General features: G+C 42.9%; 1 protein-coding gene across 4 annotated transcripts in view; it reads right to left on the bottom strand.

Moving 5' to 3' along the window:
* The window catches only part of SHROOM3 (shroom family member 3), a 317,982-nt gene that overhangs the window by 80,731 nt on the left and 211,182 nt on the right, over positions 1 to 26,069 (bottom strand). The window contains exon 1 of one of the 4 annotated variants that reach the window (XM_067736317.1): positions 1,833 to 2,309. The exons of the other annotated variants lie outside the window; for them this stretch is intronic. The gene's annotated coding sequence lies outside the window, so the exon portion shown is untranslated. Of the gene's footprint in view, positions 1 to 1,832; positions 2,310 to 26,069 lie in introns of those variants that run through there. 4 annotated transcript variants of the gene reach the window in all.

The following is a 26,069-nucleotide window of genomic DNA, read 5'->3' as shown; positions in this document are numbered from 1 at the left end:
TTTTACATCAAAATCAAAACAGGGCTTCACCACATCCTGGGCTCAGGTGTTTTCTTTATTTCCTTTGGTCCCAGGTTGTCGAGGACTGAAATTTGTTTAGAATTCCTCAGTTTGGGGGTTCTGAGAGGTGACCGAGCCTTCCTTTATCCAAACAGTACTGCACTGAAGTCATCCTAGGCAGATGGATGCCTATCCTATTCTTAAAATCTCCAGGGAAGTAAATTCTCTACAACGTCCCTTGGTAACCTTCTCCAGGGTTTTATCAAGCGTACGGTGAGGAAGTTCTGATGCAGAAACCAATAAAAATACTAACTCTATGAGCCTAGCTGCAAGCACTGGAAAGGGGTATGTGTCTGGGCACTTTGCCTTCATGGTAGAGATGTATTTACAAAACAGGCTATACAAACAGAAACCATTTGTCTGGAGCAGATGTGGGAAGTTGATTCAAGAGAAATTGCCACAATAAATTCTCTTTATTTGAACCATGAACCATGTGAATAAGTTATTGTTGGTTATAACATTTTCTAAAGTACAAATTTATTTTCTTGTCAATTCCTAATTTAAGCTCCTAAACCAGGTTTGTTAGCAGTTTTAAAAAGTTCACAGCTGCAAAGTTTTCAAATGACTAGGCTTCCATGAAAAACTAGGCCTTAGCAAATAGAACGTAAATGTTATTGTTATAAACAGTTTACTTCCTTCTTAGTTCTGTATATTCCACCTTTTCTGCAGCAATCATGTAATATTTTTATAATGAAAAAAGATTTTAAAAGACAAACATTAACCATCAAAATTAATTAAAATGTAAACCACCTTCTGGTGAGATCATTTGAGGGAAGATTTAGCCGTATGTCTGACCAATGTGCTTTTAATTGGAAACGATAATTTAGCCTTTAAATATTAACTAGCTAGAAATAGGAGACGCATAGAACTATCTTTAGAAGCCCTTGTGCTAAGATTTCCTGCTGCACTCTGATGTCTCACAGCAATCTCTCCATGGAGATTATACGCATGTGGGCCCCCATTCCCTTCCTCTCAAAAGCCTCCATGCACAGAAGTGCACCACAATGCTACGATTAAAATAAACAAACAAATAAATAAGTAACGCCGAAATACATCGGAGAGAAAGAGATGGTCACACCCCACCCTAACTCCCACCGGATGCTGGATGTATTGAAATTTTATAACCTCTCTCCCACTCCTCAGCAAAGCACTTTTAATCTCTCTGGGAACTCAGGGTAAAGCATGTGTCAGGCATAATTTCATTTTCATGATTTAAGTTTTGCTGCATGACAGTAGAACACAACTTTAAAAAGAAATCGCCTTAAGATCTGGAACAAGTGGAAGGGGGAGGGGCAGGCATGCCCCTCAAAAGCACACTTGGGATCTTTCCTACGGAAACAAATCCAGTAACATTAAGAAAGGCAAGTCGTTCTAAACTCAATAGGAGCCCTCGTGGGAAGCAATTTATCAAAATTAAAATATTTCACAGATCATTTCTTCTGAAAAGTTTTCGCGCTGTCAATAATCTGCAATTCTTTTCCTCTTGGAGTGGCACCTTCTGCCTTCTTAACAAAATTTTTAAAAAGAAGAAAAAGGCCAAGGCCCACGAGTGTCAGGAGACCCTCCGGAGCGCGCCACCTACCCCCCCATCAGGCCGGCAGCTGGCAGAGAAAGCCCGCCCGGGGACCCATCCTCACAGGCAGGATTTTCCAGAGTCGCCGCAGGGACCGAAATAGACACCCTTTAGAAAACAGACGGCCGGGCCCCCGCCCTCCCTACCGGCCCCCCCCCCCCCCCGGGCCAGGGGAATTGGACCCGAGCCCCGCACTCACCATCGCCGCTGGCCGGGCCGCCGCCGCCTCCCCCCGGGGCCGCGCTGGGCTCCGGGCCGACGCCAAGTTCAAACCTCGCCGCCGCTGCGAGGAGGCGGCGCGGGGCATAGTCGGCTGGGCTCGGCCGCGCTCAACAATGGGCGGCTCGGCCGCGCCCAGCGCGCTGCGCCCCGGCTACAGCGGCTGCTGTGCGGCGGGCCCGGGGCGCGCGGCTGCTTGGGGTGAACCCGGGCGAAGGGCCCGGAGGGTGCGGGGGGAACCCGACCACTAGGCCTCCCCGGCCGCAGGGGCCGCGCCGGAGGATCCGCGCTCGCTCGGCGCTCGCCACCAGGTAATCCCACAGGAAGCCTCCCGGATTGGCCCGGACGCTCAGGACGAGATTTGCATTTCAATGGCAGCGCTGGCTCCCTAAGGTTTGAAAACGGATTCTGGGCTGCGAGAGTCGGGCTCCGCTAGCCCCTCCGCAGTCAGCGTCCTCGGGTCCTCGTGGTATTAAGGGGACCGACGCACACACTCTCAGGCCCTGCTTTATCGGTTCACAGTCAGAAAGGTGTCTTAACTCCACCTCCCCGCCCATTTTGAAATGAAGAGGGAGCCAAAAGGAAAAGAGCCACTTCAAGAAGCCCGCGCTCGCTTTTCAGGGGCTATATAGTTAGTAATTGATCAAATGAAGCACGAATGAAGAAGCAAGGTAAAAAGTTCACTTTTTTTTTTTTTAAAAAAGCACCTCACATTACAAGGAAAATAACCATCCACGGAGAGTGTGTCCTTTTTCAGTATAAATCAACCAGAGAATTTCAGGTTGTTGCTGAACGCTAATGCTGTTGAAGCCTCCCTTCCCAGTTCTTTTGTTTCCAGGAGCATCTTCTCTAGATGAGAGACAGGTGATTATTCAGTGGTTATGACTGTGATCTTTCAGGAGATTTTGGATTCAGCTTTGCAAACTTCAGGGTCTTAGGCAATATGTACATTTGCATTTGTTTTGCATTAGGATAAGATAGGGGCGCCCATTTAATATTCTTAAGGAAGCTATGTGCTATTTTCAGCTTCATCTTTCTTCAAAGGCTTTTCCAGCCTCTTTCAAGGGAGGTAAGATTTTCTTTCTTCCTAGAGAGTACCTTTCTTAATTGCTTTCACATGTCATCTCCAGCGATTAAAATAACAGTAAGGTTTGAGATTGGCTTTATTACTTCTCAAGCAAAATGCCTGTTAAAATTTCAGGTTCTATATTTAAGGCGATACACATATAGACACAGAAAAGAGAATGCCTAATTAGGTAGGAAGTAGAAGCCTCAGTTCCCATAGAGTTAATATTATTTGCCTTTACTTGGCTGTGTTCTTTGTAATATCCCGGCAGAATGCAGAAGCCATTAGGGGCTACAGCAACAACTAAATAGGCCTCTTTACAGATATCTTCATGGACAGGCTCCCCCTCCCCAAGGTATTATCTCCCTTAAAATTGTATTTTGGGGCTTCCCTGGTAGCACAGTGGTTGAGAGTCCGCCTGCCGATGCAGGGGACACGGGTTCGTGCCCCGGTCCGGGAGGATCCCACATGCCCGCGGAGCGGCTGGGCCCGTGAGCCATGGCTGCTGAGCCTGCGCGTCTGGAGCCTGTGCTCCGCAGCGGGAGATGCCACAACAGTGAGAGGCCCGCGTACCGCAAAAAAAGAAAAAAAAATTGTATTTTGTTTTCACTGTGGTATCACAAGCATGTACAAATATATATATACCTGCCACACAGCCAGAGAGGTACCCACACACATTGTTGCCAGATGTAAGAAGCAGGGAGGCTAATGTTGCCTGTCCTGTGTCCTAATGTCCTGTAGGAGTCTAGTTTTAGGTGGAAGCAGGTGATGGTCAGAACTTAAGCTTTAAACAACGTGGTCAGTCCTTACAGCTTAGCAAGCATATTGCCGCTGCCACCATGTTGAGGAAGTAAGAAGTATCAGCTGAGGACACAGCCAGGAGCTCGGTAGGCAGAATAGATAAGACCTCCTCTCCTGCTGCTGCTTTATCTTGTTTTCTAAGTGCTCAGGGTCAGGTGAAATCTCATAAGGGTGGACCAGATCCCTCCACTCCTGCATGAAACATCACTTTAAATTGGTGATTCAAAACACACTTTGGCCATAGAAAATAAACGTATGGTTACCGAACAGGAGGGTGGGGAGGGATAAATTAGGAGTTTGGGATTAGCAGATACAAACTACTGTATATAATAAAATAGATAAACAAGAAGGTCCTACACTATAGCACAGGGAACTACATTCAATATCTTGTCGTAACGTATAACCTATACAAAACAGAATCACTTTGTTGTACACCAAAAACTAACACAACATTGTAAATCAACTATACTTTAATTTAAAAAAATGTTTTAAAAGTACTTTGGATCCAACTTTTAGCTCCTGCACAGCCTGTATTACACCAGTGAAATCCATCACTACCATGGGAAGTCCCTGGGCTTCCACTGTACCGCAGATTCTGGAAAAATACTTTTTTTTTTTTTTTGCAGTACGTGGGCCTCTCACTGTTGTGGCAGTGAAGCCCCATGATTCTTTTTTTAAACATCTTTATTGTGATATAATTTACGTACCGTAAGATTTACACTTGGAAAGAGACACATTTTTGCCCTTCCCCTCCCCAAGTCTTCTCTGATGCTGGAGCAGGTGGTGGGAGGAAAAGACCAGAGACACGGGAACAAGTCCCTGGCAGCGTGGGGACCACAGCGCTCACCTACAGAGAGACATACCAGACAGGGGGTGCGTGGAAGGTGCAACCAGGTGGTGATGGGAGAGGGGTCATGAGTCGAAAGGAAGGCTGAAGGGCTTCCCTGGTGGCGCAGTGGTTAAGAATCCGCCTGCCAATGAAGGGGACACGGGTTCGAGCCCTGGTCCGGGAAGATCCCACATGCCGCGGAGCAACTAAGCCCGTGCGCCACAACTGCTGAGCCTGCGCTGTAGAGCCCGTGCTCCACAACAAGAGAAGCCACCGCAATGAGAAGCCCACGCGCCGCAACGAAGAGTAGCCCCCGCTCACCGCAACTAGAGAAAGCCCGCGCGCAGCAACGAAGACCCAGCGCAGCCAAAAAAATAAAAAAATAAAAAGGCTGGAGACAGGACTGGCCCCTTAGGCAGCCAGCACGGGCACTGTATGCAATCATCAGCCAAATCATTTTCCCCCCATCTCACATAAATATTTCAACCTACAAATCCAAATTTAAGTTTGAGTTAAATATGATAACCTAAAAATATTTAAAATCAAATTAGACTATTCTAATTGAGGACGTGGCATAATTCAGAATGACCTGATTCATACTGTATACACACTTAGAAGTTTGTTTTTCCACTATAATTGTCAGGTCTTATTATTAAGGAGAAACTGTGGGAATGAGTATCTTTTTCAAATAAAAAGCTTACGAAATTTAGGATGACTTCCATATGCTCTAAATTCCAGCTTCAGCGGTTATTCTTTGAATTATTTAATTTCAATTAGTCTAACACATTTAATTAATTATACCTTGAAAGAAACTACATATAGAAATCATATACGTGATTCAGATTTTGAAATTTTTTTCACAAATTTAGCTTCTTTTCTATATTACGGTAGTAAGTTTTATAATATATGTTGTACTTTATTAAATTTCATTTAGAAATAGTCTACCATTTTATACTTTAGAATATGAAACTAAATTTCACTTAGAAATAGTCAACCATTACTTCTTACCAATCGTTTGGCCTTCTTTCTATTATTCCAAATAAATAATGTTTTATTGTGAAAAATATAACTATTTGAAACATAAGAGCCTTTGCTAAATAACAACAACAACAACAAGCTCTTGCCACAGCTATACAATAAATTCCCTGGTTCATCTGTGCTCTTCTTTTGGTAGTTGACACCTTAGAAAAACAATGTCAACATCTGTTGAATATTGAAAATCAGTTCTAGGGACTATTTAATGGCCAATATAAACACAATCAAGAAAAAATACACTTGAAGGACTTCCCTGGTGGTTCAGCAGTTAAGACCCTGCCCTCCCAATGCAGGGGGCCCAGGTTCAATCCCTGGTCAGGGAACTAGATCCCGTGCACCACAACTAAGAGCCTCCCTGCCGCAAATGAAGATCCTGCATGCCACAACTAAGACCCGGCACAGCCAAATAAATAAATAAATAAATGAGAGAGAGAGAGAGAGAGAGAGAGAATACACTTGAAACACAGATTATGTGCTTCAGAGAGAAAATATTAGGAAGAACATATGGTGTGCTTCCTTCTCAAGTGGGTATTTGGGTTTAGTGTGAAATTTTTATAACTTCTAATGTAGTACTCACTTTGATAAATATTTTGATTTTTTTGAACTGCTCACAGAAAAATGTGAAAAACAAGTGAATAACCATCCTACTGAATAAAATGTTAAAATGGAAATTGAAAGTAAGGAAATGCATTTAAGACTGCTTCAAACCTGGGAAATAATTTATTTCATGAAGTGATGATTGTAACAAGAAAGGGGAAAACCCTATAATTTCTTTCAGCTTCTCAGAGTTAGTTACCCCTCTATCACAGACCTTTCTCATAAATAGCCCACTGAGCCTGCAAGTCCTCTGTGCTGACACCTTCCTTTCTCTCCTTATTTAAGGCATCTTCTGCTGCTAGCAGCTGATTCATATTGACAAGGGCACTTCTGTGTTTCCTGCTGTTCTTTTAGCCCCAGGACCAGGGTCCCAAGGAAAGGCCTTTATGCAACCTGGTTATTACCCATAAAGTTATTTAGAATCTTGCAAAGGTCAGGACCCAAGGAAAAGAGAGAGGAGGACTAGTTAGGCAAATGTTCAGTCACTATTTGCGTCGCTGCAAATGCATGTTAGTACAGCACTCAATGGCAGCGTGCATGGCTTTGTGGGTCAGATTTGGGATCCAGCATCAAAACTGTATAGGTCTAAATAGAAGCAAAAAGGAAGAACAGAACAACAACAGAACTAGCAGAATAAGACTTGAAGGGATAGCTTTTGACAGTGAAGGTAGTCAGCAAGTATTTGTCCTCATGGAAACATACGAGACAAAGGCCATTTTCAGTGTTATGGGGTGAGGGGGGTTACTGATTAAGTAACAGTCACTTAGGTCAGCAGCTTCAAGTCATCCAGGAGACAAGGATTGACAGCATCCTCTCTGGAAGGCCTTGGTTGAAAGATTAGAAGCGCATCCTGGAGATTGGGAGCAGCCCAAATATTCATATAGAAAATGGTTAAATTAATTGTGAAGCATATCATGCAGCATTTGAAAGAAAAGAGGTGGACCTATAGGTAAGGATGTGGAGAGAAGTCCAGATCGTTAAGTGAAAACCTCATCATAGAGTAGGAGTCACAGAAACATCTATGTGGTGCACCTAGGTGGGAGACAGGCTCACGCTTTCAGCAATCCTCCCAATCCAGAGTGATCCAGGCGAGGCAGAATGTTTCTGGTAAAGCCAAGAGGGCATAGATGCTAGATGGATCTGAGGAGGCTGCAGACACCAGCATCCCAGCTTGGATGTGATCAGACATGTCAGATACCAGCATGCGGAGATGGTGACATGGAGACCAAGGTGCAACTTTACTCGACTTCCCTGCAACACACACATGGGTGCATGCACAGACACACTCAGACACACACAGACACACAGACACACGCACACCTGGACCCTGCCTAAGCACCTTACAACTCAGCAGCAACCCTAGGAGCTGGAGGAAACGGACTGGCTGATATTGTTTCTGTCTCCTTGCTGAATGAGGTCTCAAAACAGAAATTATAGGGCTTCCCTGGTGGCGCAGTGGTTGAGAGTCTGCCTGCCGATGCAGGGGACACGGGTTCGTGCCCCGGTCCGGGAAGATCCCACATGCCGCGGAGTGGCTGGGCCCGTGAGCCATGGCCGCTGAGCCTGCGTGTCCGGAGCCTGTGCTCCGCAACAGGAGAGGCCACAACAGTGAGAGGCCAGCGTACCGCAAAAACAAAACAAACAAACAAACAAACAAAAAACAGAAATTATAGTCAGTCTTTTAAAAAATGAAAGACATTTTCTCCCATAAGTGTGTCTATGGCTCAATGACGCACTTAGAACAATGCCTGGCATAAAGTAAGAGCTTATTCAATGTTAGCTCGTATTAATTAGGCTGCTCTTATAATCACGATTAACTTTGTATAGAGGAGAATGATGATTATGTCAGAGAATTATGGTAAAATCTTCAACTCTGGGTATTCATTTCAATTTTGGTCACCAAGCAAAATTTCAGGGGAGAAAATCCACTTTGTAAATTCACTTGTAAAAAGTACAGGTCAAGCACAATTCAAACAATGAAATCTCACTGGCTTAAAAGTGATTGTAGTTGTTTGTGCTGGCGAAAGGGTTTTCCCTTTTCAACCCCGAAGCTCTGAACGGGGATGATGTGAACTGCAAACAGCTGCCGCCTCCCATCAGCGGCAGCAACCTTCCGGAAGAAGGTGAAGTGTGCTTGGTATGTGAAGGGCATTTGACTCTGGGAAAAAGACATGCAATCTAGGTGACAATGAGGACTGACGGCCCAGAACCCTGAAAGGTAAAACTCCAGAAGTGACAGGTCCTTAAGAGCATGGGTTGAACTGGAGTGCATTCAAATACCGGTATGTCCTTGTCACCGGGAAAGTGGAGAGGTGGCATGGGCAAGGGCATTCAGGGCAGAGCCAGCCAGCATTCTCAGCCTAACCTGGGCCTGCGCAGAGGTGTGAACATTATTTCCCGTCAAGGGAACTGAGTGCCTGAATTGATGATGGTCAAGAAGCATAAGACTTTCTGGGACATAATCCAAAATGTTATGATGGAAGCTATAAACTTTTTTTTCTTCTTTCCAGAAAAAATATGCCTAAGTGTCTGAAGATATAGATGAAGATAAATAAGGAGTTGGGGGAGGTGTGAGGAAGGGGAAGCATCACCAATTTAGGGACGGAACTCAGTGCAATTTCTGTCATTGGTTTGCAGCTTGTATTTTAAGAAGAATTGCTTCCTCATCTGAGAGCCTGCACGGTGACCAGGTGGGGAGAAAGAGCCACTGAGATAGTGCAGGAGATGAGGGATAAAAAGGAAGAAAGATTGGGCAGAGTAGACGGGATGAAAACAGCTGCATGCCTAGGGGGCCATAGGTGGAGGGTTTTAAGGCGGAGTTGAGGTATCTGAATCTGATCATATGTAATACATAAAGAGAAAGCAGAACTGGAAACAGAGACAGGTGATACTGTCATAAACTGGCATACAAACTGAACAAATGGTTTACAGAAATCTGTCTTAATGTCTAAAAGCATCATGTTATTCCACTGCTTACAAACCTCTGACTTATTTATCGTAAAGAGCCGTTTCTCTGACCAGGAGAATTCATTAAAGAAACCAACAGTGATTTCTTCGTAATGGTACAAAAATCAACAATTACTTCTTTTTTTAATTGCTCATTGATTTGGCATTTCTGGTCTTTCCATTATATCAGAATTTTAGGCCTTTCAAAAAGGACATCTCATGAATCTTATTCAAAGCATCAAGACATCTATTCTACTAACTAGGTTTTCTTCCTAAGATTGTGTTATATGAATCTTGAATACACATAAATATTTTAAATATTTAAATGACATCAACATTGCCATACGCTGCTTGAAGAACAACCCAAGGTGCTACAGAAGTGTAACTTCAAGAGACAAAAACAAGAAAAGCTGCTAAGGTAAAACCAATTGGAATTTTTGAACTGTAAATGACTTGCTTTGATGATTTACTGCTACTGAAATTTAGACAACATGGTATTTAATGTCTACATATTTTTCAAAAGGAGTTCAATCCTATTTGGTGCTTAAAGTTTAAAAAAAAATCACCTTATCCTCATTGGTAAACTTATTTTCAAAAATAAAATTTTCCACCAGCTAATTGGCAGCTTCATTGGTCTTGAAGTATTAGCATCTTTGGCTCTCAAAATAAAAACAGAGAAATTAAATGTAGCTGCTGTTTACTTTTTTGGCCCTCTCACTTTAACTATTGACTGAAGCCAATTCGTCTCCTCTTATTTTTTAAAAACCTACAAAAATGTGCTTTAAGAAAAGATTCTAGCCTCCAAACACCATCAGAGTTCATTTCCTAGGATCTTTTTCATTTGCCTCAAGTCACACAGTTTTATTTTATACTTTCATATGTAGATTCCAGCAAGAGGAAAATTTTTCTCTACTTTGCAGCTTATTTGCTTTTAAGCACAACTTTCTCCCAGTAGGTATTCATGAAACTGTTCTCCAAGCCGGATGTCAGCGTATTCTTATTCCGCAGGCATTAGTGCTCCTGCCTAGGAACCAGAAGATAAGATGGGAGAGAAAATTTATTTTTAAAGTTCTTGGAATCAGCACCTTCGGGAGGTGTCCAAAGTGTGGTTTTATTGGCCAAAGGCGATAAGATAGCAGGGTCCTGGGAGGTTCTCGCAGGCTATTGGCTGCCATTTCTCAGTGGTAGACCAGAAAGAGCTGAGCGTAGCCTATCAGTGATAGCAACAGTCACCATTTATTTTGTGCCCAGTATCAGTTTTACACATGCCTCAGGATTCACATAATTTATTTCTAATTTTTACAATAATGCCTCAAGGTAGCTATTACTAGTCCTCTTTGACAGAAGAGAAAACGAAGCTCAGTTTTATGTAACTTGCCAAGGTCAACAGTGTAGAAGGGGCAGAATGAAGAATCAAAGCAGTTGCCTGACTCCAAAGACCAGGCCTTGTTCTCACCATCCTGCATGACCAAGAGAATGCAGGCTAAACCCCTTTAATCAGAGGACGAGGTTTTGCTGTCTCCTAGAGGATGAAGGAAAGTGGGCACATCTATTCTCTGGAGGCAAAGACTTTATTGCCATTCAGAGCACCAAGAAAAAGAAAGCTACTTAAAAATGCTTTTTGCCTATATGTCTAAAGGAGGTGAGCAAAGCCCCGGATCTCTCCAGAATGATCTTCTTTTTCCTGGGTAAATGGAAAGTTACTATATTTTTCCCTTAAAAATTGTTTTTTTCCCAAACGAAGGGCACTTAACTTTGCCTGATTCCATCCATACTTATTCGGCTGTCAATGAGTCCAATAATTACCATTTTGCAAGCACTCCTTGGTTTCCCCCTTTGGTACTTTACTCACATTTTCCGTTGTCTGGGTGGAGATTCCTTCCTCAACCCCAATCTCTACTAAGGAAATTCTAGCCAACCTCCCAGAACCTGCAAAACGTATTCCTTTCTCAATGAAACGTCTCTGACCCTTAACCAAAAGCAGCTTCTCCCTCCTCTGAATGTTCAAAAATACATCATTCAGGGCTTCCCTGGTGGCGCAGTGGTTGAGAGTCCGCCTGCCGATGCAGGGGACACAGGTTCATCCCCGATGCGGGAAGATCCCACGTGCCTCGGAGCGGCTGGGCCCGTGAGCCATGGCTGCTGAGCCTGCGCGTCTGGAGCCTGTGCTCCGCAACGGGAGAGGCCACAACAGTGAGAGACCCGTGTACCGCAAAAAACCAAAAACCATCATTCAATCATCTTCTCTAGCTCTTATCACATTTTACCTTGAATAGAGCTATTGGTGCCATTTAACAAAAATCTCCCCTCCTAGACTAGGTGTGTCAGGAAAGGGATTACGCCTCCTTCATCTCTGATACCCAAGGTGCACAGCACATGTTGATACTGGGTGAATTAATGTTTCCAGGCCATTATACCCATGCCTGTCATCTCATTTTTATGAGTCCAGGTTGTTTTTGTCCCTCTTTGTTTATGTAAGTCTTAGTCTTTTAAAACCTTTCCCCAACCTGTCTAGCTTTCCCCCCAACTCCTGGAATTTATGAACTAAATTTTTGGTGCCTATATATGGCTTTGAAGCATTATTTGTTTTATTATGTGTATGCCCCATATTATATGTACTCCTGGGGCTAATGTCTATCTATGGTATTATCGATATTAATAACGATTTTCATTTAATGAACACTATGTCTCAGGCGCTCTGCTGAGCACTTCATCTATCTTATCATGTCCCTTATAGAACTTTCAAAAGGGTCCCCTGACTTTGTTCCTTAGCCTGTATCAGCCCTCAGCCTTCTCTACTGTAATATACTCCAGGGTTTTTTTTTTTTTTATACTCCAGGGTTTTGACAACCAGACAGACAGTAAGACTTGAGAAGGCAGGGACCACATCTTTCTTACTCATGTCTATTGCAGTGCATGGTAGAGAATAGATCCCCAATACATGTTCTGTAGAGTTTTAGAACTACACTGACTTCACAAAACAAAGAATGCTTTAAAACTTGTTTTTAGAAATACCAGTGGAAATTTCATATTACTAATTATCAAGTGAGAATCTTTTCCCTATCAGTGCTGGAACTACCAGATTAAGAATTCTACTATTAAAAAAAAAAATCCAACATGAGATCCCAACTCTTCAATAAACGGATGAGTTTTAGGCAAAAGAATGAAAGTCTGTGCTAAGTGTCCTGACTTCAAGCTTCCCTCTGCTCCCTGTCTGCACCCCACCTTGTTTATCTCTGGTCTATATTTGCATTTGTGTCTGAAGACAGCATTGGTCTCCTCTTCATGTGCTGGAATGAAAAGATCTGATGGGAAAAAAGGTTCCCCCACAGGAAACTGTCTGAGCCGGAGATTTACATCCTGGTTTTCTTATTAACTGCCAGGCTTCAGAAAACTGGAGCCAACCCAAGTGGGGACCCTGGCAGCTGGTGTGAAGCGTGAGACCAGTTGCTAGAGAGTGGGGGAAAGGGGGAGGATGTAGGTTGGAGGGAAGAAATGGCTTCTGGAAATTTACGTACGCTCCCGGCAAGGAGGATGGTTCTATGTGATGAGAGGCCAACTCACCCTTGATCCCCACGTTAGGGGAGAGTCAGAGAGGCCAGTCTGCTGAGGGTTCAAGGATAGGATTTGTTTCCTCCTTCACCTATCTTAGAATGTGTAGGAGAGAGGAAAAGATGAGTAACCTAGAGAAATATAAACAAGTAATCACTGTTCATGGAAAACAGGTATCTCTTACATTACATAAGAAACACTTAAAAGTTTTGACTTCCTGACATGTGAGGTAATGAGGACATCATACAGAATCAGAAGACTCCATCATTTTAATTCCAATTTAAAAACAACCGTAAAGGGGGAAAATGCAGAGTTGTCGTTTCATGGGTATAGAGTTCCCGTTTTGTAAGATGAAGACATTCTAAAGATCTGTTTCACAACAATGTGACTATACTTAACACACTGAACTGTATAGTTTATAATGATTAAGATGGTAAATATGATGTCATGTGTTTTTCTTTTTACCACAATTAAAACTTTGAAAACTTAAAAAAAATTAAAGAACAAAAAAGAAAATAACCAAATATATTCCAAAGTGAAAAATACATTACTGCTCCTTGGGCTGCCCTCTCCCCCTTTTTTTCTCTTAGCAAGCTGCTTCGTAGTTATACATAAATATTCTTTCTCTTTATGTGGACAAAAGGGAAAAAAAGAAATATATAAGCATTTGCAGAAGCAGAGAGTAAAACTGTGGATCTTCCTCTTTCTTTGGAGAAATATATCTTTTTGAACCACCGGCCAATAGGATATTTTAAAAACTACATGTGTATAATGGGTAATGGCAAAGAAGATTTTTTTTTTTTTTTTTTTTTTTTTTGCGCTACGCGGGCCTCTCACTGTTGTGGCCTCTCCCGTTGTGGAGCACAGGCTCCGGACGCGCAGGCTCAGCGGCCATGGCTCACGGGCCCAGCCGCTCCGCGGCATGTGGGATCTTCCCGGACCGGGGCATGAACCCGTGTCCCCTGCATCAGCAGGCGGACTCTCAACCACTGCGCCACCAGGGAAGCCCGGCAAAGGAGCTTTTTAAGTACAAAGAACAGACAACATTAAGCCCTTACTACTCAATTCCAAATCAAAAGTCTGATACTCATAGAGCTAACAACTGAGGACACTCAAGCCGACAGGCAAAATAAGGAACCCAACTCAATTTCCTTCCTAATTCTTCTTCCTATCCCCCAACCCCATCCTGTTTTTTCCTTTCTTATCCAGTTGGGAGGCTAAGCTGTTTATACTGACTGATGTAATTTAGGGAAGGGACTGTTTTTGAATCTGGCCTGGCTTGTAGTTTTTCTTTTGGAGATGGGTGTTTGTTGATCAAAGCCACAAAAAACAATGTTGTTTTAATTTATGCTTCCTTTAGTTCTGCAAATTTGGGGAGGAGGGTTTTTTTAATAAGAGGTAATGAGGCAGAATCCTCTAACGGCAAGGATATTTTTCTCACCAAATGAAAACCCATGTATGCTTTAAAAAAAATAATGGGTTCAAATAAAAGTAGCTTTTCTTCAGAGAGTAAATAAATTTTAAAGTAGGAAACTTCCCACACAGTTTGGGCTTACTGGTCCTATCAATACAGGCTGGGGAAGGGAGTAAACAGGATATTTCCTTTTTTTCTTTTTTGTCCCTAACTTGAAGTGACAGAATAATTTACAGTAAGAAGAGTCTGATGAAAACATTTAAGATGTATGCCTGCTAAAGCAATCATCTTAAATGCCAGAAGCAGGGATAGAATTTTTTCTGTTTCATTTCTCTCTGAAAATATATTACCTTAGTTTATTTTAGCTAAATGAGCTCAGAACTTTATACAAATACCACTTCATTAATATTAGTACCATGTATACAATGAGACCCCAAAATGTTGCTATGTTTTATTTTTTTAAGAGGGACAAATCATCTTGACATTCTCATGGTATCCTTGGTGGAAACAGTATATAAAGCTTATGCTTCCCAGATTAGAACTCTGAGAAACACTCTTTCCCTTAAGTGTGGAGGCCATGGCATCACACAAATAAGAAAAGTCAACACCAGCTAAACCTGTCTCTCCCTGATGTTCCTTTCTGGGTGTTCATGCATCTAAAATGCATGTTTTATTGAGCAACTAGTATACCATGGGCACTGTGTGATGGAATCTGTGGCGGGCTGGAGGACCACAGGGAGGCATCCTAAACTGGAACTGAGGATTATGACAGGATTCTAAACTGAGGTCTAGCGAATGAATGGGAGTTAGCTGGGCAAAGAGAATAGAGGGAGGAGAGCCCAGCAAGACCAAGGAATGGAAAGAAATCAGTATGGCTGGAGTAGAGCACAAAAAAGGAAGTGGCAAAGGGGGCTGGATACAAAGACCTGGGGAGGAGTTTGAAGTTTATCCAAGCAGTAATGGGAAGGCATTGGAAGATTTTAAGTAGAGGGATGAGATCATATTTGCATTTCAGAAGGATTGCTTTGCCTGCAGTGGCCACCAGTGGGAGGGGGGCAAGGCCAGTGACCAGTTAGGACACGGCCGCAGGAGTATAGCCTGAAGGTGATAGTCCTGCCACCCCAGAATGTAAGCTCCACGAGGGCAGGGCTTTTTGCTTGGTTTACCTGCTATATCTCAAGCACCTAGAACAGAGTGTGGCACATAATAAGTGCTCAAATATTTGTTGAACAAACAAATAAATAGGTTGAAGTAGGATAATGCAGAGAGGATTCAAGAGAGGGGTCGATAGGGAGAACAACTAGGAAGCAGAGTGAATAGGCCTTATTAATCTTTTGTGAAACCTTTAAAATCTCTTTCCTGGTATAAAGCCATGCTTCTTTGCCTCTTCTCCATAGTAAATCTATTTGATTCAATGCAAAATATCTAAGTTATTTCCCAAATAAAATGCTAACTTTTTTAAAGTGTGTAAATCAGTGATTTTTAGTAAATTCACAGAGTTGTGAATTTACTAAAACCATTGCCATAATCCAGTTTTAGGACATTTTCATCACCTCAGATCGTTCCCTTATGCCTAATCCCTGCTCTTACCCCCAACCTCAGGCAACTCGTGATCTGCTGTTTGTCTCTATAGATTTGCCTTTTCTAGATATTTCAAATAAATGGACTCATATAATATGTAATCTTTTATACCTGGCTTCTTTCACTTAACATAACGTTTTTGAGGTTCTGCTATGAACATTTGTATACACATCTTTGAGTGGACAGAGGCCCTGTTAATTTGGATTACGTGTAGGAGGTGGTGAGAAAAATGAAGGACTCAAGGAAGACGCCCAGACTTCGGGCTTGGGCAACTGGATGGATAATGACACAATTCACTGAAATGGGGAAGAACAGATGAGGAACAGCTCTAACCGGAAAGATGACCTCAGTTTGGGGCAAATGCCTGGGAGAGAGAAGTGGGTATGCCTAGTAGGCAGGCAGACACATGGGTCTGGAAGGTTAGCTTCCTCAAAATGTCTATCAAAGGCCCTTTTTTTTTTTTTCCTTCGGTATGCGGGCCTCTCCCGTTGTGGAGCGCAGGCTCAGCGGCCATGGCTCATGGGCCCAGCCGCTCCGCGGCATGTGGGATCTTCCAGGACCGGGGCACGAACCCGCGTCCCCTGCATCGGCAGGCGGACTCGCAACCATTGTACCACCAGGGAAGCCCGGCCCTTTTTTTTTGAGCAGCCTGTTTCATGTTTAAGGCTTATTTCTCAGGCATAATAAAAGCAATTCTCTGTAACTTTGGCTCTTCTCTATATAAATCTGACCAAAGAAGAAATTCAGAAAACATCGCATCAAATACTCACTTTGCATAATAATTATAATAATATCTTCTATTTGTTCAGCATTTTTTTAATTGTGGTGAAATACACATAAAATTTACTATCTTAACCATTTTTAAGTGTATAGTTCAGTGGCGTTAAGTACATGCACATTAGCTGCCATCACCACCATCCATCTCCAGAACTCTTTCATCTTTCCAAACTGAAACTCTGTACCCATTAAACACTAATTCCTCATCGGCCTGCCTCGCAGCCCCCGGCAACCACCATCCTACTCTCTGTCTCTATATGAATTTGACGACTCTAGGTACCTCATATAAGTGGAATCATACAGTATTTGTTCTTCCATGCCTGGCTTACTTCACTTAGCCTAATGTCAGGGTTCATCCACGTTGTAGCACGTGACAGGATTTCTTTCCTTTTAAAGGCTGAACCATATTCTGTTACATTTTGCTTATCTCTTCATCTGCCAATGGACACTTGCTTGAGTCGCTTCTACATTTGGTTACTGTAAATAATACCCCTATGAACGTGGGTGTACACATCTTTTCTTTTTTCTTTTTTTTTTAACATCTTTATTCACATATCTTTTCCAGTCCTTGCTTGCTCAGCATTTACTTTCAAGAAATTTCAAGATATAAGAGTTGGAAGATCTTTGCTAGACTTTAACTCAGGCAAGCTGTAATACACCATCACTTGATAACAGGTGCTCACATGATCCGTTTAAGATCATAATTACAAATATCTACCTGCATTGAGTGAGGCCACCAGAACGTTCTCCAGCTTTAAAAGACACTGGGTTATCCCTGGACTTTTCTTAAACTCTAGACCTACAGTGCAGCAAATTGCTTTTTTTCCTTTTTTTATGATTTTGGTGATCACTTTGAATCAACCAAAACTTGAGATCCAAGTCCCTTATAAAATTCTTTCTTTTCCCACTCATCCATGGGGTCCTGAAAGTGACCCAGTTCTCTTTGCTTTTGTGATAAAAGTGTTCAGCGGGAGCTTCGTAATGCACTTAAAGGTTTCTGTGGTTCGTCAGGTCAGGCAGGTCTGCCCAGCTACAGTTGAATTTACCAAGACAGCACTTATCAGGGAATGAAGTTATGACATGGGGTCAGGATGTCATACCTGATGGCAGAGAGAAAGATTAGACACACATCAGCCAACGGCAGGGAGGGCTTTTGAAGGAAGGGGTAAACATTGTCCTAGTTCCATTAACTCGTATCTGTCTCTCAAAAACACCACTGCTCTCCAACACAAACAGAGAACGCAGCTCACAGAAAATACCAGAACAGGGCAATATTTGCATTCTAGCAGGCTCATGAGAGACTGCTGAGAATTGCCAGGAATTAAGTTAATAAAATCAGCAATCTTAAATAGTCATAAACATCAGAAAACACCATTTTAATTGTAAGAGATGTGGCAGAAAGATGCCAAATCCATAGAACAGTCCAGCACTCCAGGGAAGGCCCTGAATCTCGCCACTGCTGGAAAAGGAAAGCCACATGGGTCTGGGCCTTGGGAATATGCTCCTCTAAATGGCTGTTTCTTCTATGGGACTCCAAGCTCTATGCCCAGGGTGCAGAGGGAAAGCCACAGCTTCCTGGAACACCTTCCCAGATGCCCCACCCTCAACTGGTATGGAAGGTGGAACAAGAAATTAAACACGATATCAATGGCAGAGAGATAAGGGATTAAAAAACAAAACAAAACAAAACCCCTGGATCCCAGCCAGGCCACATGCATGAGTTAAGTGCCTCATAGGCAGAGCTGCACCACTTGCAGACTTGAGGGGTCCCACTAATATGAGGCCCGAGGGCAGAGGCTCATTTTTACCCAAGGCCTTAAGAGGTCCTGTTATATAGGCAGTAAACTTATCCCACCTATTTCTGGACAGCATGGGCAGCTGTGGAATCCCAGGTGAGAACTGCAGAAGCCTAGGCCCCTCTTTAGGGAGGCAGATCCTTCCCCTTAAGTCAGTAATTCTCACTCTAGGCTGCACCTGCAAACCACTTGGGAGGCTTTTAAAACCAGAGGCCCAGGACCAACCCCAAACCAATGAGTCAGACTTTTGGGGGACGATCCCATTGTTAGTTTTAAAAGCTCCACAGGTGTTTTTCATGTGCAGTTAAAGAATCACAGCTGTCAGTCAACTCAGGATTCTAGCTGCATAAACTCAAGAAGAATTATCAATTAACAACTTGCTGCATACCTTTCATAAGGTGACACAGAGGTTCCTCCAAAGAAATACAACTTAGGAAGTTCTATTAGTTAGCTAGGGCCGCCATAACAAAATACCTGGCTTAAACAACAGAAATGAATTTTCTCACAGTTCTGGAGGCTGGAAGTTCAAGATGTCAACAGGTTTGTTTCCTCCTGAGGCCTCTCTCCTTAGCTTGCAGATGGCCGTCTTTTCATTGTGTCCTCACGTTGTCTTTCCTCTGTGTGGATCCCTAGTGCCTCCTGTGTGTCCAAATTTCTTCTTATAAGGACAGGAGTCAGATTGGATTGGGGCCCACCCTAAGGGTCTTGTTTTAACTTAAGCATTTATTTAAAAGCCCTATCTGCAAATACAGTCACATTCTGAGATATTGGGGCTTAGGGCTTCAACATATGAATCTGGGGGGTCTGGGGGGTGGGTCACAATTCAGTCCATAAGTGTTTTAGATGACAAGGTGGCTTTCCTAAATAAATTCTTTGACTTCACAAATACCAACTGCCTCATTTATATAAAGTTGGAATTTCCTGATGACTAAGCAAGCCCAGTGGAAAAAGAGTACCTTTAGAAATTATGCGAACGCTGAGCATCCCACATGGTAACTGACTAAGGGTCTACAGAGAAAATGCTCTTTTAAATGGCCAGAATTAATGCCAGGAAGTAGCTCACCTATTTCGAAAATCTCGCTCATTATCGTCAACTGATCGGAAACAAGGGCCAGACATATTTGGTATGTATAGCCCAGATAAGAATTTGTTTGAACAATCAGACAAGGTGTCTCAAAATGGCAGCTTGGGTGAGAGAGGTGTCATGACTCAGATTCCTATAGAAACCAAGAAGGTGAATGGATGAAGTGAACCAGGGAGATTGGGGTGCCTGGAGTGCGCATGCCCTGTCTCAAGGGCCTTGTAAAAAGTGGATCCACTGTTCCTTGAGCTGACAATTTCTAAGAAAAACGCTGGACATCTGGGTTTTCATGTGAAAATTTCCAGTTTTTAAATGTTGGAAATTAATGCAAATTTTAAAAACCCCACCATTCTGTGGGCCAAATAAAACATAGCTTCAGGAGAGACTGGGCTGGTTTGCTGCCGGTCATTGCCTCCGGCATAAAGCCACAGGGTGACCCAGGTCTTAGTCTTGACTTGGCAAGTTGTGTGACTTTGCCACCAGCTTGTCTGGAATTCATGTTGAAAAATATGGGGGCTTTATGAGAGTTTCATGAAAGTCAGGTACACAATTCCTTTATTCTCTACAGGAGGAAATGCAGCGTCCCCAAGTTCAATGAGATTTCAAGCACAGACTCAAGGACTAAGACCCTAGCATCTAAACAGGAGCAGGTCAATTCCACTGGCTCCTTCCCTCCCTCAGCTAGTTTCAAGCTGACAGAAAATAACTTTTCTTGGATGGATTTAGCTAGCTTAAAAATTTTTATTTGGAACTAATGAAAACACTGTAATCTATGCATTATTTTCAATAAATGTTTTCTAGATTGCCAGAGATTTATATGGTGACTTAAATCAACAAATCCCAAAGTCCCCTTGCAGGATCAGATACCTCTCGAGAAGCAAGAAGGCACTAGAAGGTAGCCAACAGTGCTCCACCCAGGAATCTAGGGACATGGCTCTGAGCTCACCTCTGAGTAACCAACTCTGTGAATCAATTTCTCTGATCTTCAGTTGACCTATAAAGTTCTTGGGCCTTTTCATCCCTAAGTTCCATTATTCTAGTTACCAAAATTAAAATATTAGTTCTTAATTCTGCAACCAGTTATAAGAGGCACCAGGAAATGACAAAAATCAACTTGGTCAAATCACTTCAACCTGTGGCCAAGTGTTGCAGTCTTAATATTGTCAGCTAGTGAATTTGATCACGTTGGATGGGTGTCAAACCCAACGTTGGGGAAGCACTCAGATGTTTTCAAATGCAGGGAGTTTTATAAATGCTTAGAACCCAAGTGGTAAGGGATAATTATTGAAACCACAGTAAGTATGATTCTTTAGGAGGAAAATAGTTTTGAAATCTCAAGCTTTGAAAGCAACTGGATAATGAAAAGTGATGCTGGTTTTAAAGTTTCACCATAGACTGTTGCGGTAGGCAGAATTCTAAAGATGGCCCCAAGATATCTGTCCCCTAGTTACTCAATCAAACATTAATTTAGGTATTACTGGGAAGGAAGCCTGCAGATGCAATTACAGTTCCAAGTAGAATGACCTTAAGATACAGAGATTATCCAGGTAAGTCTGACCCAACCAGGTGAGTCTTTTTAAAAGCAGTAAGGAAGACAGAGTGATTTCAACCACAGGCATGGGGGTGGGTGTGGGGATGGTGAGGAATCAGTGTGTTTTGCAGGCTTGAAGAGAGAGGGGGCCATGTGAGAAGAAGATTCAGGCTGCCTGCCTCTAGGATCAGAGAGCTGCTCTAAGTGACAGCCAGTAAGGAAACCACAGGAAGTGAAATGAACCAACAATCTGAACACGTTTGAAAGTGGATTCTTCCCAAGAGCCTCCGGAGAAGAACCCAGCCTAGTTGATACTTCATTTCATCCTTGTGACCTTAAGCATAGAACTCAACCGAGTCACACAGGACTCCTGACCTGGAGAACTAGGAGCTAATACATTTGCGCTGCTGTAAGATGCTATGTTTGTAATAAGTTATTACACAGCAATAGAAAACTGACACAGCTGCCAGCAACAAACGTTGAGAAGGTTGTGAAGCAACTGAAACCGGACTGTAAGGTGGTACAACCACTCTGGAAAATGGTATGGAAGTTTCTCATTAGGCAAACGTACATCTACCCTATGATCCAGCATCTTACTCCTAGGTATTCACCCATGAGAATGAAAACATAGGTCTACAAAAAGTCTTGGACACTAATATCCACAGTAGCTCTATTCATAATAGCCCCATACTGGACACAGCCCAAGTGTCCATCAACAGGAGGATGGATAAACAATAAATATAAGCAACAACATGGATAAAGTTTAAAAACATTATGTTGAGTAAAAAATACCACACAGAAGAGTACATACTATATTATTTCACTTATAAGAAGCTCTAGAACAGGCAAAACTAATCTGTGGTGAAGTAAATCAGAACACTGGCTGCCTGGGGGTGGGGGATGGACTGGGAAGGGGCACGGAGCTTTTGCAGGTGATGAAAATGGTCTATATCTTGATAGAGGTATAGATTACACAGGTATATACATCTATCAGGACTCTGATAATGGAACTGTAATACTTAAGCATACGTTGCAGTTTGTAAATGATCTCTCAATAAAAATACATTGAAACACAAATTTTAAAAACTTCAAGCCTGTATGTTACAAACTAGTTGTCACTAAGGTGTTCATGACTCTCTCTTAGGAGTATCCATTTAAAACTACACTGGGTGAGAATTAACCCAGAGACTGGGGCATATGAGCCCCTGAGCAGCTGGATGAAAAACTGTTGGACAGTGAGGACTATGTAGAGGACCTCAAGTCACTCCACATACTTACTCAAATCGTCCTGCAAAAAACTACGAGTTTATTTTACACGCAGGTCCAAAAGGCTGAAAGGTGAATGCCAAAGATGCTGATGAGGCTGCAGCGACCCAAGCAAGAAGGGCTCTGGAGGGGAGCTGGGTGCTCAGGGGCCAGTGGCAGTGCCCTGAGACTCCCATGTGAGGGAGATGGGGCAGGAGCTTCAAGCTCTCAGATCTGATGGCCAAGGGGCAGCAACCCACAGGGGTGGCCTCCATGTGATAGCCAGCAGACTGAGCCCTGAAGGTCTCTGGGGATATTGCTGTGCAGCTACATTCCTGGTTTCTTTAGCATTAACACACTGGGGAATACATAATACACTGGGGATGGGTTGCTACAGTTGAAATAAACTCTTCTTTTTATTGAAGTATAGTTGTACAATGTTGTATACATTACAAGTGTACAATATAGTGATTCACGATTTTTAAAGGTTATACTCCTTTTATAGTTATTATAAACTATGGGCTATAGTCCCCGTGTTGTACAATATATCCTTGCAGCTTATTTTATACCTCATAGTTTGTACCTCTTAATCCCCCTATATTGCCCCTTCCCCCTTCCCTCTCCCCACTGGTAATCACTAGTTTGTTCTCTATATCTGTGTAAACTCATCTTTTCTTACTTGGTGGAAAGGGCTTCTCAAAGCCCATAGAAATTTCACTGGATTCTGCAGACTTATGCTTTGGTACTTGGGAAAGGACTCTAAACAGAGCCAACAACTGTAGGCTAAAATGTTCTCAGTTTGACTGACGTGAGTCTAAACCAAAATGACCAATACGAGAAGCTGTGCTTTAAGATATGGGCTGCACTTTTTCTAAGGCGCTCTAATGGTTAGACAGTGGTATAGGGGGGAGGGAGGGGCATGGAAAGTAGTGGGGCCACCTGTTTGGCAAGGTGTCTTGGGTCTGTTGGCCTCTGTCCTTAGAAAGTTCCACTGGTAAACAGGAAGTGATAGGTACTTGGCCCTCTCCAGAGGGGAAAAGTCAGCAAGGTCACATGGGGAGGCTGTGGTTAGCCGGAGGAGAGGTGGGCTGAAGGAGCCTGGAGTATTTACAATGAGAGTTAAAATAATACGATTTAATAAGAGCGGGCACTGAGATTGAACCTTCCTGTTAGGTAGTCAACTGGAGAGGGAGGAATGGAATCTCAATGAGATTCTTCCTTAGGTGAGGTGTTTTCTTTGGTTTGTTTAATCATAACAATGATTTGAAAAAGCTTTACCAGTGAGTCAGTAGTGGGTTTGGCTACATATGTCAGAAATTAGTTACAAATTCCCTAATTATTTCTAAAAAAAAGTTTTACTTGGAAATGATACAAAGCGCCGCTGAATCTATAGATTTTGTTCTTTTATGTAAGTGATAACGTATCTGACTTGTCAGTTTTGCAACCTGCTTGATTTTTTTTTATTGGAAAATATTAGTTTATTAATCTACACCATTTAGATGCAGTGAAATATGTTTAGAGCCAGTTTCTATTAGTAGTTTTTTATTTCTCCCATATGCTACTTTATTTTTTAATTTTTTTATTTTTAACATCTTTATTGGGGTATAATTGCTTTACAATGGTGTTAGTTTCTGCTTAACAACAAAGCGAATCAGTTATACATGTGTTCCCATACCTCTTCCCTCTTGTGTCTCCCTCCCTCCCACCCTCCCTATCCCACCCCTCTAGGTGGTCACAAAGCACCGAGCTGATCTCCCTGTGCTATGTGGCTGCTTCCCACTAGCTATCTATTTTACATTTGATAGTGTATATATGTCCATGCCACTCTCTCACTTTGTCACAGCTTACCCTTCCCCCTCCCCATGTCCTCAAGTCCATTCTCTAGTAGGTCTGTGTCTTTATTCCCGTCTTACCCCTAGGCTCTTCATGACACTTTTTTTTCTTAGATTCCACATATATGTGTTAGCATACGGTATTTGTCTTTCTCTTTCTGACTTACTTCACTCTGTAGGACAGACTCTAGGTCCATCCACCTCACTACAAATAACTCAATTTCGTTTCCTTTTATGGCTGAGTAATATTCCATTGTATATATGTGCCACATCTTCTTTACAACCTGCTTGATTTTGATACTGAGAAGTATCTGATATCTTGGCTTTGAGTGGAACTGAGACTATTCACCCATTTTTCCATCCAAAGGTGCCTACGTTAGCACCATTACTTGGGTCCTACCAGTCCCACACACACGGGGGAGGGCAGCGGGTGGCTTCGAAGGGATTCCTGCAGGAATGCTTAATATAACTCCTACCACATTATTAGAATTCACTGCTCCTAGTTTGTGTCCCTCACTTGAAAACAAGGTCTTTGGGGGCACACCATGGTTTGTCTTATTTATCCTTTATTCTTAATGCCTAACAGAGTATCGGACACATAGTTGGTAGAAATAAAGATTTCTAGTCTTGCTATTTCCTGTTACGTTCTCCGTGGAGATGAAAAACAGCCCTGTTTTTTCTTTCTACATGAAGGCACGCACTCATTGCTCAATCTCAAATCCAGCCACATAACCTTTCCTTTGCTTTTCTAGCTTTAGAACCTCCCCCCAAGGTTCTTTCAGAAATGAAGCAAGAGTTTCTGGACAATCTGGTGAATTCTAACTAGGGCAGGGAACACAAATCACCAAGGCTGAAGGTCTGAGAACCTGTCGTTTGGGTGGCCAGCTTCCCATCCCCACAGTCTGCTCGGTGTTAAGCAGATGTGATTTGTACTTTCCTAATTTTCACAACTAGGACAATTGTGTGCTTGTGGGGATTTATTGTCAAACGTGTGGAAAAGCCCTTGGTAACTCCCAGACAGGTATAGTCATCAGCTTCACTTCATCTGTGTGGAAAAGGTTCAGAGTTGAAGGGAGTTGCCCTGGCTTATGCATTCAGAAGCATATCTGAATCCCAAACCAATGGTTTCCCCAGAGGCCCATGAATGTACTGAACTCTACAAACATAGGACTGATTTCAGGACTGCCCCACAAGACCACAAGAGAAGACCCAGGTAGCAGTGATCTGAGGACGCGTGTCCTTGGAAAGGATCCTGAAACCAGCCCAGTCTGCAGGAGGCCAGGTGCTTGACTCACCTGTTGGGCCCGGAGACAGTCCGTTCTCTTCGTATGTCTGTCTGTAACTGGAAACCCAAGAGTCACAGAGCTGAGAAACATGTTTCCTCTATAATTAGCGCAACAGGCCAATGGATGTCACTGTTGCACCATAAAAACAGAATCTCAACCCCAAGGGGACTTTGAACAGCAACACACTCACTGCTTGGTTACTTTAACAGAGCAGAGCGCACCTTGAACCAAAGGGAAACTATTTCAAGTGGATGGTACAATATTGTGATTTGTATATATATTCTATCATTCAGATCTTCGACCGAAGTTCCTGGCTCACAGCTCCCAAACTCTTGGAAATTTTCTAAGTGATGGGAGCTTAAAGTTGTCTCTTTTTTGGTTGATGAGGTGACTTTTGGAAAGCACCTAAGAGTGGGGGCTGGTTGCCAGTGGAGAAAACCTTGTGATGAGATGGATGGAACTTTCGGTCCCACCCCCAGACCCAGGGGGCCTGGAGGTTGACTTCAATCACCAATGGCCAATGATTTAATCAATCGGGCCTATGCAATAAAGCCTCCATAAAAACCTAAAAGGATGTGGGCCGGGGTTCAGAGAGCTTCTGAGCTGGTGAACACGTGGAACTTGGGGAGGGTGGAGCACGTGGAGAGCGCACGGAAGCACCATGCCCTTTCCCTGCACTTTGCCCTGTGCATCTCTTCCATCGGGCTGTCCTGAGTTATATTCTTTCACAATAAACCAGTGATCTAATAAGTAAAATGTTTCTCTAAGTTCTGTGAGCCACTCTAGCAAATTAATTGAACCCAAGGGGGAGGTCGTGGGAACCTCTGATTTCTAGCCAGTTGGTCAGC

This window comes from Pseudorca crassidens, chromosome 4 (genome assembly GCF_039906515.1).
Source record: "Pseudorca crassidens isolate mPseCra1 chromosome 4, mPseCra1.hap1, whole genome shotgun sequence".
Lineage (NCBI taxonomy): Eukaryota > Metazoa > Chordata > Mammalia > Artiodactyla > Delphinidae > Pseudorca > Pseudorca crassidens.
The sequence above is the reverse complement of the archived record's forward strand: the minus strand, read 5'-3'. Positions and strand labels throughout refer to the sequence as shown.